The sequence below is a fragment of the Chelonia mydas genome, chromosome 5, assembly GCF_015237465.2.
Source record: "Chelonia mydas isolate rCheMyd1 chromosome 5, rCheMyd1.pri.v2, whole genome shotgun sequence".
Taxonomy (NCBI): Eukaryota; Metazoa; Chordata; order Testudines; family Cheloniidae; genus Chelonia; species Chelonia mydas.
This window is the reverse complement of record NC_051245.2, coordinates 87,021,553-87,037,699: the sequence shown is the minus strand read 5'-3', so window position 1 is coordinate 87,037,699 and position 16,147 is coordinate 87,021,553. Positions and strand designations below refer to the sequence as shown.

The window sequence follows — 16,147 nt, the reverse complement described above, 5'->3', positions numbered from 1 at the left end:
CTACGCAGCTGCCTTACAAATATCAAGCAGAGGCACATCTTGAAGCGATGCCATAGATGTTGCTTGAGCTCTTACCCCATAAGGAGGGGGAAGATTAGACAGCTGCCAGCAGAGCAAGATACAGCCCAAGATCCATTTCAAGATTCTTTGGGAGGATATAGCCTGACCCCTGAGCCTCTCTGCTATGATGACAAATAGTCTAGGGCAGTGTTTCGCACTTTTTAATACCAGGGACCAGCTTGCTGCCTTCCTAAAGTGTGTCAGGGAAATTTCAGGGACTGGCACCAGTCCACAGACCAGTCATTGAGAAACACTGGTTTAGGAGATTTCCTGAATATTTTCATTCTCTGCAGGTAAAAGACTATGGCTCGCCGAACATCGATGGAATAGGGCCTTCTTTCTTCTGAAGATGCGTGAGGCTTTGGGAAGAACACAGTACTTCTTAGTGGATAGACTGGTTCAGGTGAAACTCAGAGACTACTCTGGGGGTGAATTTAGGGTGTAAACATAATGAAACGTCGTTCTTAAGAAATATAGTGCTAGAAGGATTTGCCATCAATGCCCCAAGCTCACCAACCCTCTTGGCTGAGGCGATGGCTACCAGGAATACAACCTTCATGGATAGGAGAGACATAGGCCAAGAAGCTAATGGTTCAAAAGGAGTCTTAGTGAGTACTGAGAGAACAAGGTTCAAGTCCCATTGAGGAGTAGGTAGAAAGGTTCTGATCAGGCCTTTCTAGAATCTGCTAGTCAGAGGGTGGGCAAAGATCGAGTAGCCCTGTGAAGACAAATGATATGCACTGATTGCTGTCAAGTGAGCCTTTAGAAACCATTGGACAAAGCTGCTGTCTTCAAGGAAAGAATGTAGTCCAGAATGAAAGGAGTATCTGTGTCTTCTGGAGAAATAGGTCTTTGATGTGCCCAGTCAGAGAAATGTTTCCACTTAGCTAGGTAATATTTCCTACTGGAATCCTTGCTACTATTAGAAAGGATGTTCTGTTCAGCTTTACACAATTGCTGTAAGAATGATGCCCATCCAAAAAACAGACTCCAGGATGAAGCAGCCATTGTTTGCGATGCCTGATATTGCTGTTCCCTTGAGCCAGGAGACTGGGACATGTGTAGGAGGTTAGGGAACCAAAACCGTCTGAGCCAGTTGGGAACAATGAGAATAACTTGTGCTCTATCCTACTGAATCTCGTGCAAAACTCGCAGCAGGAGTGGTAATAGAGGGAACAGATTTTTTTCAGCATTTACGCAGACGCCCAGAAAGGAGAGTTCATGGACTGCCAGTTTGGCAAGTACACAGTTTGAAGCCATGCTTGTAGGCAACTAAAATGGAGTCTTGCAAAAGGTGTGAAAGTTTAAGCTTTGGACGTTGGGGGTTCCAATCCAGACCAAGCAGCAGTGAGAAGGAACTAGAGAGGAAGTCAGTACACCCCGTCCTTTATTTCCTTGGTAGGAGACACAAGGTGAGCCAGGACACATGTGCAGAGCAGCCAACACTGCTTTCAAAATGCTTCAGCTCCGGGCACATGGAGAACATGTGTACCCACAGTGGAATACACATAGGGACCAGAACTCGAAGAAGAAGTTGTTACCCATCTTGTGCAGTAACGATGCTTCTTCAAGATGTGTCCCCCTGTGGGTGCTCCACTCTAGGTGTCGGTGCGTCCCTGCGCTGGAGATCGGAGATTTCCTCGCAGCAGTACTCGGTCAGGGAAAGGGCGCGCACGGGAGAAGTCTCATGCAGCCGTTGGCACCTCCTGTAGCGTGCACTCCCCCAACTGTCCCCTCCGTTCCTTCTCTACTGCAGAGCTCGGCTGTGTGAACTCCGAAGTAGAGGGAAGGCGGGTGGGTAGTGGAGCACCCACAGGGGGACGCATCTCGAAGAACCATCGTTACTGCACAAGGTGAGTAACTTCTTCTTCTTCGAGTGGTGTCCCTGTGTGTAGTCCACTCTAGGTGCTTGTAGAGCAGTACCCCACCAGGGGCAATAGGGGTTCGGAGTTATGTATAAGTATGTGATGAGAGCACTGTAAGGCCAACGATAGAGTCTGAGACAAGGCCTTGGGTGACAGCATAATGCTGTGCAAAGTGTGCTCCAATGTCCTGGTTGCAGCTCTACAAATATATATTAAGGGGACATTGTTCAAGAATGCAGTCAATGTTGCCATGGCTCGTGTTGAGTGAGATCTGATGCCCACGGGGGGGTTCTTTGTGATGCAGGTGGTAGCAAGTTTGAATACAGGTAGAGAGTCTCTGGGTCAATACTGTAGAGCCCTTGGAGTGCTCTGCTGTAGAGACAAATAGTCTTGGTGACTTATGAAATGGTTTAGTTGTGCCCAAGTAAAAGGATACAGCCCATCTGACATCTAGCATGTGCAACGTTGCTTCTTGGGAGTCATTATGTGGCTTGGAATAGAAGGCAGGTAAGTGTATGGTTTGGTTAATATGAAAATTTGTAGTCACTGTGGGCAAGAATTTTGGGTGAGGACGTAACATGATTTTGTCTTTGGTAAATACAGTGTACGGTGGTTCAGCCATCAATGCTCCTATTTCGCTGACACATCTGGCAGACGTGATTGCCACTAGAAAGGTGACCTTCATTGACATATGAAGGAGCGAGCAGGTTGCTAGAGGCTCAAAGGGTGGTCTTGTGAGACATCTGAGCACAAGATTGAGATCCCATGGTGGCGTAGGTTGACATACTTCTGGGTGCATGCTTTGTATACCTGCTAGAAAGCACTGTGTAGTTGGGTGAGCGAATATTGAAGCCCCTTCTATCTGTGCGTGGAGGGCCGTAATGGCAGTGAGGTGTACTTTAATAGAGCTTATGGCTAACCCCGTTTCCTTCAGTTCTAGTAGGTAGTCTAGGATCATAGATAGAGGCGCCTTGGTCGTGTTCAGCTGTTTTTTCTGACACCAAAGGGAGAATCTTCTCCACTTGTGGCGGTAAGTATATTTAGTGGTGAGGCGATGGCTATTTAGTAATACCTGTTTTACTTTCTCTGAACAGTTCCATTCCCCATGTTGGAAACAGAGAGGAACCACGCTTTGAGATGGAGTTTCACTGGGTCTGGATGGAGCGTCAGGCCCTTGTTCTGGGACAGGAGGTTCGTCCGGAAAGGCAGCAGTTGTAGGGCACAGACTGCTAGATGTGAGAGGTATGGAAATCAAGTCTGTCTGGGCCATGTGGGGACAATGAGAATGACGTATGCGCTGTCAAGACATTTCTTGCAGATGACCAGTGGGATCAGTGGGATCGGTGGGAAGGCGTACATGAGTGACGTGTTTCACGGGATGAGGAAGGTATCCCCTAACGATCCCGGTGCCAGGCCTGCCTTGGAGCAAAATAGGGGACATTTGTGATTTGTGGCTGAGGTGAAAAGGTCGATTACTGGGTGACCCCATTTTTGGAATATTGTGTCGAGAACACGGTCATGGATTTCCCACACATGTTCCTGTGAGACGTGCCTGCTGAGGTTGTCGACTGTAGTGTTTTGGCACCCTGATAGGTCTGATGCTGTGATGTTTATACTGTTGCAGATGCAGAAGTTCCATAAATTCATGGCTTCTACGCATAGCGAGTGAGACCTGGCTCCTCCTTGGCGATTGATGTAAAACATGCATGCCACATTGTCGGTGAGAATAGAGATTGAGGTTTCTCGTATGAGTGGGAGGAAGTGTTGGTATGCATTGTGTACCATGCGGAGTTCCAGGAGATTGATGTGTAGTCGGGTTTCCGTCGCAGACCACTTGCCGTGTACATTGTGGTATAAGTGGACGCCCCAACCTATCAGGGAAGAATCTGCTGGAATACTCACTGATGAGGGGGTCTTGTTGAAAGGGAATCCCGGAGCATACATTCCCTGGCTGTGTCCACCATTGTAGAGAGAGGATAACCCTTGGTGGCAGTGTCACACGTCTGTTCAGAGAGTGTTTGCTGGATGCATAGACCGTGCTCAACTGGTGCTGCAGACAGCGCACACGGAGTCTGGCATACTTTACTACGAAAGTCGTAGCTGCCATATGTCCCAGAATCTAAAGACATGTCTTCACTGAAATTTGTGGGCTGATGGTCACCGTGAAAATAAGATTGGTCAATGTAGTGAATCTGTGGTTTGGCAATATTGCCTTGGCTTGTATGGAGTTTAGGTCGGCTCCAATAAACTCCAATTGCTGGGTTGGTCCCAGAGTGGATTTCTTTTCATTTATCTGTAGACCTAGCTGGTGAAACAGGTCTATTGTGGTCTTTAGCATGCCTGCCGTCTCTTGTCAGTTGGCACCCTTGAGTAGGCAATCATCTAAATAGGGGAAGATTATGACTCCTTTGTGTCGAAAATGTGCTGCTACTACCACAAGCATTTCTGAGAATACGCGGGGAGCAGTGGACAGTCTGAAGGGAAGGACCCTGTATTGGCTGTGGTTGTGTCCAACCGTGAACCTCAGGAACTGTCTGTGGGCAGGATGTATTGTAATAGGGAAGTACGCATCTTGGAGGTAGAGGGCTGTAAACCAGTCCCCCACATTTAGTGCTGGGATTATTGTGGCCAGAGTGGCCATTTTGAACCTGTGGTTGTGTATGAACCTTTTGAGTTTTTGGAGATCTAAGATTGGTCTCAATCCCCCTTCTTTCTTCTCTCTCAGGAAATATTTGGAATAAAAACCCCTCCCTCGGTATTGATGTGGTACTGGTTGTACAGCACCCAGCAGTAGGAGGCGGCCTACTTCCTGTTGCAGGAGGTGCTCGTGAGAGGGGTCTCTGAAGAGGGACAGGGAAGGGGGGAATGGAGCGGGGGTGACTGTGAAAGGAATGGTGTAACCAGATTGTATGATCTCCAAAAATCGATTGATCTGTGGTTATCGCAGCATGGTAAAATGGGCTTAGGCGGTGACCACAATTTTGGGATGGGGTATCTGTTGGCGCTAGAGGTGTGAGGAGGTCATGCATACCCTCAACCAAGACTTCAAAATTGTGGCTTAGATGTAGATGGACGGGTGGACGAGGCCTGGTTCTGTGGAGCTTGTCATCTCTGAGCCCGTTGTATGGGTTTGTTCTGAGTGAAGTATTGTGGTTGTTGACGGTTAAACGAGGTGTCTCGTGACCTCTGGTATGGTGTACAGTGAGGGCGTTTGTCAGGCGGTGGGTGTATGCCTAGTGTACGCAGCGTCATTCGGGAGGCCTTCGTGGTATAGAGGACATCATCTGTTTGAGACGAGAATAGTTGATCCCTATCGAAGGGGAGGTCCTCCACTTTTAGCTGTAGTTCTTTTGGGATTCTTCTCATAACCACAGCTGTTGTGGTTGTCCGCTACATTCATTGAGGCTTGCAGCGTTGTGCAGGCTATTAACTGACCCTCGTTGATAATGGCGTTGAGTTGAGGACGTTTATGCTCAGGGAGGTCTTCCATGAGCTCTTGTATTTTACTATAGTCAGAGTAGTCATAATTTGCTAGTAGAGCAGAATAGTTGGCAACTCTAAGCAGAAGGGTGGCTGACGAGGTCCAGTCTCTTGTGTTCATTATCTTGCAGTGAAGAGAGAAATGAGGCTGTTTGACCAAAGAGATTGAAGTGTTCTCCGACTGGTTTTTGAATGTTATAATTCTTGACATCTGATTTGTGTCCATTTATTCTTTTACATAGAGACTGTCCAGTTTGGCCAATGTACATGGCAGAGGGGCATTGCTGGCACATGATGGCACATATCACATTGGTAGATGTGCAGGTGAATGAGCCTCTGATAGTGTGGCTGAAGTGATTAGGCCCTATGATGGTGTCCCCTGAATAGATGGACTACAAGCCATAAGGAACAGTATCCCCAATAATGTCACGGCAAACCTGGTGGCTGAACTTTGTGACTTTGTCCTCACCCATAACTATTTCACATTTGGGGACAATGTATACCTTCAAATCAGCGGCACTGCTATGGGTATCCGCATGGCCCCACAGTATGCCAACATTTTTATGGCTGACTTAGAACAACGCTACCTCAGCTCTTGTCCCCTAATGCCCCTACTCTACTTGCGCTACATTGATGACATCTTCATCATCTGGACCCATGGAAAAGAAACCTAGAGGAATTCCACCATGATTTCAACAATTTCCATCCCACCATCAACTTCAGCCTGGACCAGTCCACACAAGAGATCCACTTCCTGGACACTACGGTGCTAATAAGCGATGGTCACATAAACACCACCCTATACCGGAAGCCTACTGACCACTATGCCTACTTACATGCCTCCAGCTTTCATCCAGACCACACCACATGATCTATTGTCTACAGCCAAGCTCTACGATACAACCGCATTTGCTCCAACCCCTCAGACAGAGACAAACACCTACAATATCTCTATCAAGCGTTCTTACAGCTACAATACCCACCTGCTGAAGTGAAGAAACAGACTGACAGAGCCAGAAGAGTACCCAGAAGTCACCTTCTACAGGACAAGCCCAATAAAGAAAATAACAGAACGCCACTAGCCATCACCTTCAGCCCCCAACTAAAACCTCTCCAACGCATCATCAAGGACCTATCCTGAAGGACGACCCATCACTCTCACAGATCTTGGGACACAGACCAGTCCTTGCTTACAGACAGCCCCTCAACCTGAAGCAAATACTTACCAGCAACCACACACCACACAACAGAACCACTAACCTAGGAACCTATCCTTGCAACAAAGCCCGTTGACAACTGTGTCCACATATCTATTCAGGGGACACCATCATAGGGCCTAATCACTTCAGCCACACTATCAGAGGCTCGCTCACCTGCACATCTACCAATGTGATATATGCCATCATGCGCCAGAAATGCCCCTCTGCCATGTACATTGGCCAAACTGGACAGTCTCTACGTAAAAGAATAAATGGACACAAATCAGACATCAAGAATTATAACATTCAAAAACCAGTCGGAGAACACTTCAATCTCTTTGGTCACTCGATTACAGACCTAAAAGTGGCAATTGCCCATCTTGATTATCACTACAAAAGGCTTTTTTCCCCTCCGCTCTCCTGCTGGTAATAGCTCACCTTACCTGATCACTCTCGTTACAGTGTGTATGGTAACACCCACTATTTCACGTTCTCTGTGTATATACGCAAAAAGAAAAGGAGTACTTGTGGCACCTTAGAGACTAACCAATTTATTTGAGCATAAGCTTTCGTGAGCTACAGCTCACTTCATCATGCATCCGATGAAGTGAGCTGTAGCTCACGAAAGCTTATGCTCAAATAAATTGGTTAGTCTCTAAGGTGCCATAAGTACTCCTTTTCTTTTTGCAAATACAGACTAACATGGCTGCTACTCTGAAAACTATTCCCAGTGTTTCAACTCAAGGATATATCCTTTTGAGGATGGATTCTTTTATAAAATACACTGTTAAGGAAATGTATTGTATCTGTTGAACTTTACTTAGCTAGGATACTCTGCAAGGAAATTCAATTTCAAACAAAAATTGTCTTGCCTCTCCCAATTTCTCTCTGACATCTCCCCCATCTTTCTCCCTTTTCTCTGCCTCTTTCACTGGAAGGTCTAGCTATGAAAGATGACTCTGGATCCAGCCAGAATATAACTGGGTGGATCAGTCAAAGCAGGAGGGCAATGTAGGGGCATAGGAACCAGGGTACAACCCCAAATCTTAGTATGGCAGCACAACAGAGTGTCACTACCCCACCTAATAAGTGGAACTTTTCACTCTGCAGTGCTGAATCAAAAACAATAGCATTTGAGGGTCCACAACCTGAATTTCAGCTGGAAAGCATAACATAGTTTTGATTCTGGGCCAGACTTTGGAAAGTTGATGATGCCAGGAGAACGGCATACTTACAGAATGGCTTACAATGTCAAGAACAACATAAGTTTTAAGGGTCAGAACCTAAAGCCAAGGATTAAGGTTTTCTTGTGCCCTACCTTTCAAAGGAGCACAACTACGTCTGCTTCCAAAAGTACTAACTAAAATCTGCACAGACATTACTATTGGCCCTATATGTGCATGTAGTGAGGACTGTACAAAAACCCTGAAACTTTAACACACCACCACATAGATATTACAAACACATATATACATACACACACATATATTATACAGGTTTATATATTATACACTTATGTACACTTCAACCCTCAAAAATGCAAGACCTCCCAATTTCTGAGATGCCAAAGAATATTCATGTAGATTATTTCACTATATGCAATGTGTATAACGCTGATCTTTTGGTTTTTATTGCTTCCTAGTAACTACAAAATTTCCAATACTAATTCCAGTTTCTTCCAAGAGATATAAACATAATTAACTGCACACCATATAAAATACAAGTTACTAGACCATCACACTCTAATTACAGCTGGAATCCAAATATAACAGTATTGGATATCAAGTTTCTTTCATACTAAAGCACAGCAGTCTTCTATCTAGGTCCTGCAAATCTCTAAGGGCAGGTCTACACTACTGCTTAAGTTGATCTAACTTTCATCGCTCAGGGGTATGAAAAAGGCCCCCGCCATGAGCAACACAAGTTTCACACCGTCCACACTGGCGCTAGGTCAGCGGCCAACATAGCTTCCGCTTCTCGCTGAGGTGGAGTAATTATGCCGATGGGAGAGGGTTCTTCTGTCAGCATAGTGCGTCTTCACCAGATGCGCTACAGCTGTGCAGATGTAGCACTGTAGTGTAGACTGGCCCTAAGATATTTACCTACAGTTATGACACTGTGCTGAGATAATTCATTGTGATAAATGACTCAGATGATGCAGTTCTGAAGCAGCTTATTCACCTTACCTAATTTAGCCACATAACCAATTTTTTTCTGGTTGCTTTTTTGTTCTATATTGTTTTTATTGCAAATAGGAAAAAGAGACTAAATCAATCAGTAACTTTTGGCTCATTATTTTGTATTGTAATTGCCATAAACCATAAGGCACATAGAGGTCACATCCTGGAAATGTCATAATCAATCAAACAAACAAAAACAAATACGCACGTACCTCTAAATAAATGTTCTAAATATATTTTAGATGGGATATATTCATCACATTGGTAGATCCAACGTTTCTACTTACTGTAATCTAAATAGCCTTTAAAATATCATGTAATAAGGGAATTATTAGACTGATTGACCATTGCTCTGACCACATCATCCACCCTCCCTACCAGCTCCTGCTATCATGCTTCACTGCAAGAAGATCAAGCTTCCTGTCATCACCCTCTCAACTGTACCCTTATATCCCTCTTGCATACTCTGGTCTCTTAATGCATTGCCTCCTACCAACAAAGCAAGGCTTATCTGCCTATTTGTCAAATTCTCATCTTTGTGCCTTCATCCACACTACTCCTTTACACAGAATGCCCTCATCTTCTTCATCTCTGTGTGTCATTTGTCTTCTCAGAGTGCAAATTTTTGGGGGCAGGGGCTGAATTTTCAAGTATGTACAATAGGAATGTGCCCAGCACAATATGGTCCCAATCCTGCTGTGGGGCTCTGGGTGTGAATGTAATATAAATATTAAATAAATACATAATATACCCAAGATTAAAACAGAGATTTTACTTTTTCTATACTGAACCAATGTTTTCTGTAAGCTATGTATAGCACCTATATATTATGGTGAATGATGGCTTTAGAAATATAGAGGGATGGATAAGACCGTTGTATTATATAGATTATGGGGGAGAGATACTCCTGTGACCACTTTACAGGTGGAAAAGAGAGAGCTGAGAATGTATACAGGCACAGAACCTTCTGTAATTTTGAGTTCTGAAATGTTCAGATCCCTGATTGATGCATAAGCAGGGTCAATGCTAGCAGTTACGTAGCTTGTCAGCATGGTACACAACCTACAATGGGGATCTGCAGAGGCAATGAATAAGAAACAGTTACCTACCTTTCTGTAATTGTTCTTCGAGATTGGTTGCACATGTCCATTCCCCTCTAGGTATGTGTGGGAGCCCCATGCACAGTTGTCAAAGATCTTTTTCCCCTCAGCAGTACCCATCAGGGCAGCTTGAGTGCCCTCTGCCATTGCATGCCACTATGTGCAGACATAAGAGGGCAGAGCCACCCCAATCCACCTCAGTTCCTCTTACTGGGACAGATTTTGATAGAGAGGGGAAAGAGAGTGGGTCCTGGAATGACATGTCCACACATCTCAAAGAACAGCTGTTAGAGACAGGTGGGCAGTTTCTTCTTTTTGATTGCACGTCCATTCTACTGGATGTGGGCTCAGAGTCTACAGGAACAGATTGGAGAACAACACGTCCAACAGTGACATGGCTTGTGGACTGCTTGACTACAGCATAATGAGAAGCTAACACGTGCACTGATGACCAAGTTGTCCAGAATAGGTAGTTGCACTTGGAAAGCTACTGATGCTGCATATGCTCTAGTGAAATGGGCCAATACTCTAACTGGTGGCATCACATTAGCCAACTGGCAACACAAACAAATGCACAAAGAAACCCAGGGTGAAAACCTCTGAATGGAAACTGGGTGTCCTTTCATTCTATCCACAACAGCGACAAACAACTGCGTTGAGGAACTAAAGGACTTAATGGAAAAAAAGCTAAAGCTCTTCTAACACCTAATGAATGAAGTTTCTCCTCATCTCTATGAGTGTGAAGTTTCAGAAAGAAAGTCAGCAAATAAATTGCCTGGTTAATGTTAAAATTGGAGACCACCTTTATTAGGAACTTTGGGTGAGGGTGGAGGTAAACATTATCCTTACGGAAAACTGTATAGGGAAGCTCTGGTACCAGGGTTCTCAACTCACCCACTTTCCTCATAAAGGTAATCACAGTCAAAAAGTCCACATTTATAGAGAGGTAGAGAAAGGGAGCAAGTTGCAAGAGGTTCAGAAGTGGCCCCATTAACTTTGCCAACACCAAAATCAGATCCCATAGGGGAATAGGATCTTTCACCTAAGAGTATAATCTGTCCAAACCCTTTAGAAATCTGATGGTGATAGGGTTGGAAAAAAAGAGATCTATTATCTACCAAGGGGTGGAAAGCTGAGATAGCTTCCCGAGGTACTCTGATAGAGCTAACTGATAGACCTTGATGTTTTAGGTGTAAAAGACCACACAATACATGTCTGATAAGAGCTTATTTGGAGGGAACATTTTTGTCGGGACCAGATGGAAAAACATTTCTATTAGCCAGATAAGTAGCCCTTCTTGAAGCTTTATACTATTCAGAAGTGCTTTCTGTATGTTCTTAGAGCAAGCCCTTTCCAATGGTGTTAACCATGAAGCATCCACTCTGTCAAATGGAGGGCTTGTATGCTGGGGTGAAGCAGATGCCAATGGCCCTGGGTAATCATGCATAGATCCAATGGGAGAGATAATGGAGGTCTGACTGACAAGGTTGGCAGGGTTGAGTACCAGTGTTGCTGAGGCCATGCTGGTGCTATAAGTATGAGGTGAGCCCGGTCATTGACAAGACTCTGCGCAGTAATGGAATCAGAGGTAAGGCATATAAAAAGGTAATTCTTCCAGGATAGCAGGAATGTGTCTGTCAATGAACCTGGACTGTAAACATTACTGATGGCATTTTCCATTGGCCTGTGTTGCAAATAGGTCCACCTGGGGTGTCCCTCACAGCTGGTACATGAATCTGGCCATGTCTAGAGACAGTGAACTCTGATGGTGATCAGGGAAGAACCTGCTCAGCTGATCTGCCAACAAATTCTGCACTCCTGGAAGGTAAGCAGCTCTGAAGTCAACCAAATTGGCTATGCAAAAGTCCCACAGGTGAATCACCTTCTGGCACAGCTGTGTCAAATGCATCCCTCCCTACATGTTTTCAATAAAATATAGTTACTGTGCTGTCTGTTATTACTAGCAGATTTTTTCCCCTTGATATGCAGAAGGAAGGCTGAACAGACTAGATGAGCAGCTCACAACTCTCTGACATTTATGAGAGTCTCTTCAGTTCTTGGGAAGACCACAGACCTTGAGTCTACAGTGACCCATGTGTACCCCACAACCAGGGGTGATGCATCTGTGATTAAAGTGAGCACTGGTTGTAGGGGAACGACGAAAACCCTGTAACAGAGTCTTTGGTGGTTCCTCTCTCCCTCGGTGTGGGGAAACCTGACCACACCCAGTTATCAACTCTGGGTGATAGCAACACCAGCCCCACTTTCCTACTATTCCCAAGGGGGATTCTGCCCTTTGTAGGGCTCCTTAAGTCTCTCTGGCTGGGGGATCAAAATGGAAGTCACAAACTCCCCACGCTTTCAGGGAGACTCCCTAAGGTTCCAGAAAGCAGGGGTGGGGAAGGGGGGAGGGTATCTACAGTGCTGCCAACAATCCAGTCCCAAGATAATAGGTTTGAGGAAATCGCTTTGTCTGGGTTTCTGTGGCAGGCTCAGCCTGTGTGTCTTACCATAGGGGGTCTGCTGTACTTTCCTCAGGGTCGGGATGAAAGTCTCCTGCCTAGGAGTTCCCTTTGCAATGTCAGGCATTACTCCTGCAGTCTGGTGCTTAGGGTAGTCTTGCTCCTTTCCCCCTGCCTACTGAAGTTTCTTCCTGTTTAAAGCCCTCCTCCCAATCATGCATGATTGACAGGACTGGATAGGTGGGGCTAGCCCAACCAGCAAAGCCTCTCTGCTCCCTTCCTCATACATGGGGGCCTATACTCTGTCACAGACCTTCACCCAAACTTTCAGAGACTGTATTCACCGGTTCAGAGATGACAAAACTAACACCAGTACTTGAGCTACTTAGGACATACACTGAAGCCAGCCAGCCTTGCAACTTCCTGAGGTGTAGTGTGGTGTGCTGCACTACATAGGTACATACTGCCGTGTGCCCCAGGAATCTGAGGCATCTGTGAACTGTGGCGAGAGGATTTGCTTTTAGCTCCAGAACTAACCCCCAGTGTTTCAAAGCTTGATTTTGGCAGAAAAGCCTTGGCCTTCGTAGAGTCTAAGACTGCTCCAATAAATTCTATTATCTGTAGTGATTTCAGGATTGATTTGTCCCAATGAACTAGAAGCCCGGTGTGTTGAATGCAGATAGGCTGATGGACAGAACTGTACTTTGGACTTGCCTCTCACCAGCCAGTTTTCCAGATCTGGAAACAGATGGACACCTGATTTTCAAAGATACTCTACCACCATGGCCATGCACTTTGCGAAAACATGAGGAGCAGCTGACAGGCTGAATGGAACCACTGTGAATTGGTAATGGGTTCCATTCGCCACGAATCTGAGAAATGTCCAGTGGTTGTGGCATATTGCCACATGGAAGTAAGCATTTGTTAAGTCGAGGGCACCATATCAGTCCTCTTGTTTCAGGGAGGGAATCATGGAAGCGAAGGTGACCATATGGAATTTTATCTTCTTCAGGAATCCGTTTAATTCTCCTGTATACAAAATAGGCCTGAGACAATCTTTCGCTTTGGGAATAAGAAAGTAGAGGGAATAGAAGCTCTTCCCCTGAAGCACAAAAGAACTTCCTCTGTGGCTTCTGCTTCAAGGAGGGATTTGACTTCCTCCTGGAGGACAGTTTCATGAGAGTGGTTCCTGAAGAGACATGGAAGGAACATCCCAGATCCACCATGCTTAAGAACCACTTATCTGATGTTATGTGAGACCAAGTACTTAGGAAGCGAAATAAGCAACTGTGAAAACAAAAGGGTAGAAACAGACGGAATTGTGGGAACTGGTAAACTATCCTTATCAACCCATCAAAATGCCTGTTCGGATGAACTGGCTGGATGAGATGAACCGGCTGATGCAGAAGAGGTTGGTGGTGGTCACCTCCTTTTAACCTCTGCATTTCTTTTTTGGTGGGTTCAGGGATCCCCATGCTTTCAGGGAGACTCTCTGAGGATCGCAGAACAAAGCCCTAATGTCTATAGGACTGCTGAGGGCAATACTTCTTTCTTTTCATTGCCAGTGTATAGATTCCAGGCAATTTTATCATTGTCCAGCGCTCTTTTAGGCTATGAAGTCTATTGTCTGTCTTGTCTGAAAATAAGGAAGGACTTTAGAATGGGAGATCTTGGATGGTCTGCTGAACCTCTGCAGGAAGACTGGAAGACTGCAGCCATCAATACTTTCTTATAGTTATAACTATAAGAAACTAGATGCCATGGTGGGAGTTGCTGAACCTGCCACATCCAAGCTGTCCTGTAGAGCTGTTCTGGTCACCAGCTTGCCCTCCTCTACCATCATATTGAATTCCTGCTTGCAGTCATCCAGTAACCTGTCCTTAAATTTCATCATGTTCTTCCAGAGATATCATAGTGACTTCAGAGCAACTGTTGGTTTTCATTTCTGAGTTTCAGACTTCTCATAGAATAAAGTTTACAGGCAAACAAGTCCAGCCTTTGACTTTTTTCCTTTAGGAGTCAACACCTGGTACCATGCATCTTCCGCTCAGTAGCTGCTGCCACTACTAAGGAGCCCAGGAGAGGACAAGAATACGGATGTTCAAACCCATTAAAAGGGATGTAGAACTTCCCTTCTTCCCTTCCTCCCACAGCAAAATGGGCAGAGAGGGACTGCCAGAGTGCATTAACCAGCTCCAGAATGGCTTAATTAGTCACTAGAGCCACTCTGAAAGGTGCTGCCAAAGCCAGAATGTCCATCAACTTGTGAGATTTCTCAAAGATCTCTTCTGCCTGAATGTCCATAACAGAGACTACCATTCTCAGTAGACTTTGGTGAACCATGTAAACCTCTGATGCTGCTGAGTCGCTTACCACCTCCATAGCCTCATCTGATGGGGAGGAAGAGGTAGCGCCTGCTCTGTGTCTTGCAGTGGGAGAACTTCCCAAGCGACTTCTAGCTACTCAGTACCAGGCCCGGTCCCAGTCATCAAAGAATGTTGCCTGTGGGGCCAATACTCCTGATGTGCCCTTGAGGAAACCGACTGAAGCAGGTAAGAGGAAGCCCTAGCTGAAGGAGGGACACCCCATGGTGTCCAGAAAAGGACCCATCCTTGTCCAGGCCATTGCCCCTTCAGAGAATGACACTGCTGAGACTGCTGCAAGACACATGGCTCCCAAGTCTCTGGCAGAGGATATATGCCCTGCCTACATTGAGACACAAAAGACTGCACCTCTGAGTCTGAGGAAGACAACTCTCAGTCCTCTGATACCAGTGGGGGAGCAGAGCCCCATTGGAACCAGAGATAGGTAGCCAGAGCTCAGGGATGGCAGTACAAGGATACCATAATTGGCTTGCCTCTTGATTGCACCAGCTTCTGATGTACCAAAAGCATAGAAGGTAATGGTACTGTATGCTCCTGAAGAGACAGAGTAGGAACCACTGGTACTGGTTGGAAACCTTCCTGCACAACCAGAGACACCAAGAGGTTAAGCAGTTCTCTCATGGCTGCATAAACCTCTGGTGTCATTGGTGCTTGTCTTGATTCCTGATCCTGATGTCTTTCTATAGGTATGTCAGAGGTTGGACTCGAGAGACATGACTCAGGTTCTAGGGTTGACTATCTTAGATGAGGAGTCCTCTAGGAAGCACTCTTCAGAGTCTTTCCCAGAGTCCTTGCCTCTAGCTGACTTCAGTACAGACGATCTTGCCAAATAGGGTACTAAGTCTCTCAAGGGCCAGTCTCTCTTTTTTTAGCACCAGAGATAGAGAGTGAGGTGCTGTAGACATCTCCAATGGAGCACTCCATATCAAAATGCAGTACTCAGAGTCCATTTAAAAGGCAAGGGTTCCAATGGGGGACCATTAGGAGACACTTGAACCTGGCTGCTCTATCCTTCTTAGAACCAGGCGTGAATCTCTTACAGATGGACACTTGTCAGTAATGTTGGACTCCCCCAAGCATTTTAGACAGCTGGGGTGTGGGTCAATGACAGGCAGGACTTAAACCCCAGAAAGCGAGGCATGGTTCTGATACCAGACCCAGTACCAAAATTTGAATTTGGTTAAAAAAAAAACCATAAAAACTGAAGCTTAATATTAACACTTATCTATACTAGATTTTACCTAACTACTAACTTCTAAGAAAAAATTGGCTATATACAAGGAGCAAGGGAAGAACTTGCTATAGGAAGACTGAAAGCACTCCAACAACAATCACTGGGAATAAGAAGCAACTGAGGGTGGTCGCTGCCCCTTTTGTACCTGCAAGCAATGGCAGGCAAGGGTAGAGTATGCTCAAG

The 16,147-nt window shown here is 45.5% G+C and overlaps 1 protein-coding gene across 13 annotated transcripts in view; it reads right to left on the bottom strand.

Moving 5' to 3' along the window:
• The window catches only part of FANCC (FA complementation group C), a 153,267-nt gene that overhangs the window by 39,366 nt on the left and 97,754 nt on the right, over positions 1 to 16,147 (bottom strand). The gene's annotated exons all lie outside the window — the stretch shown is intronic.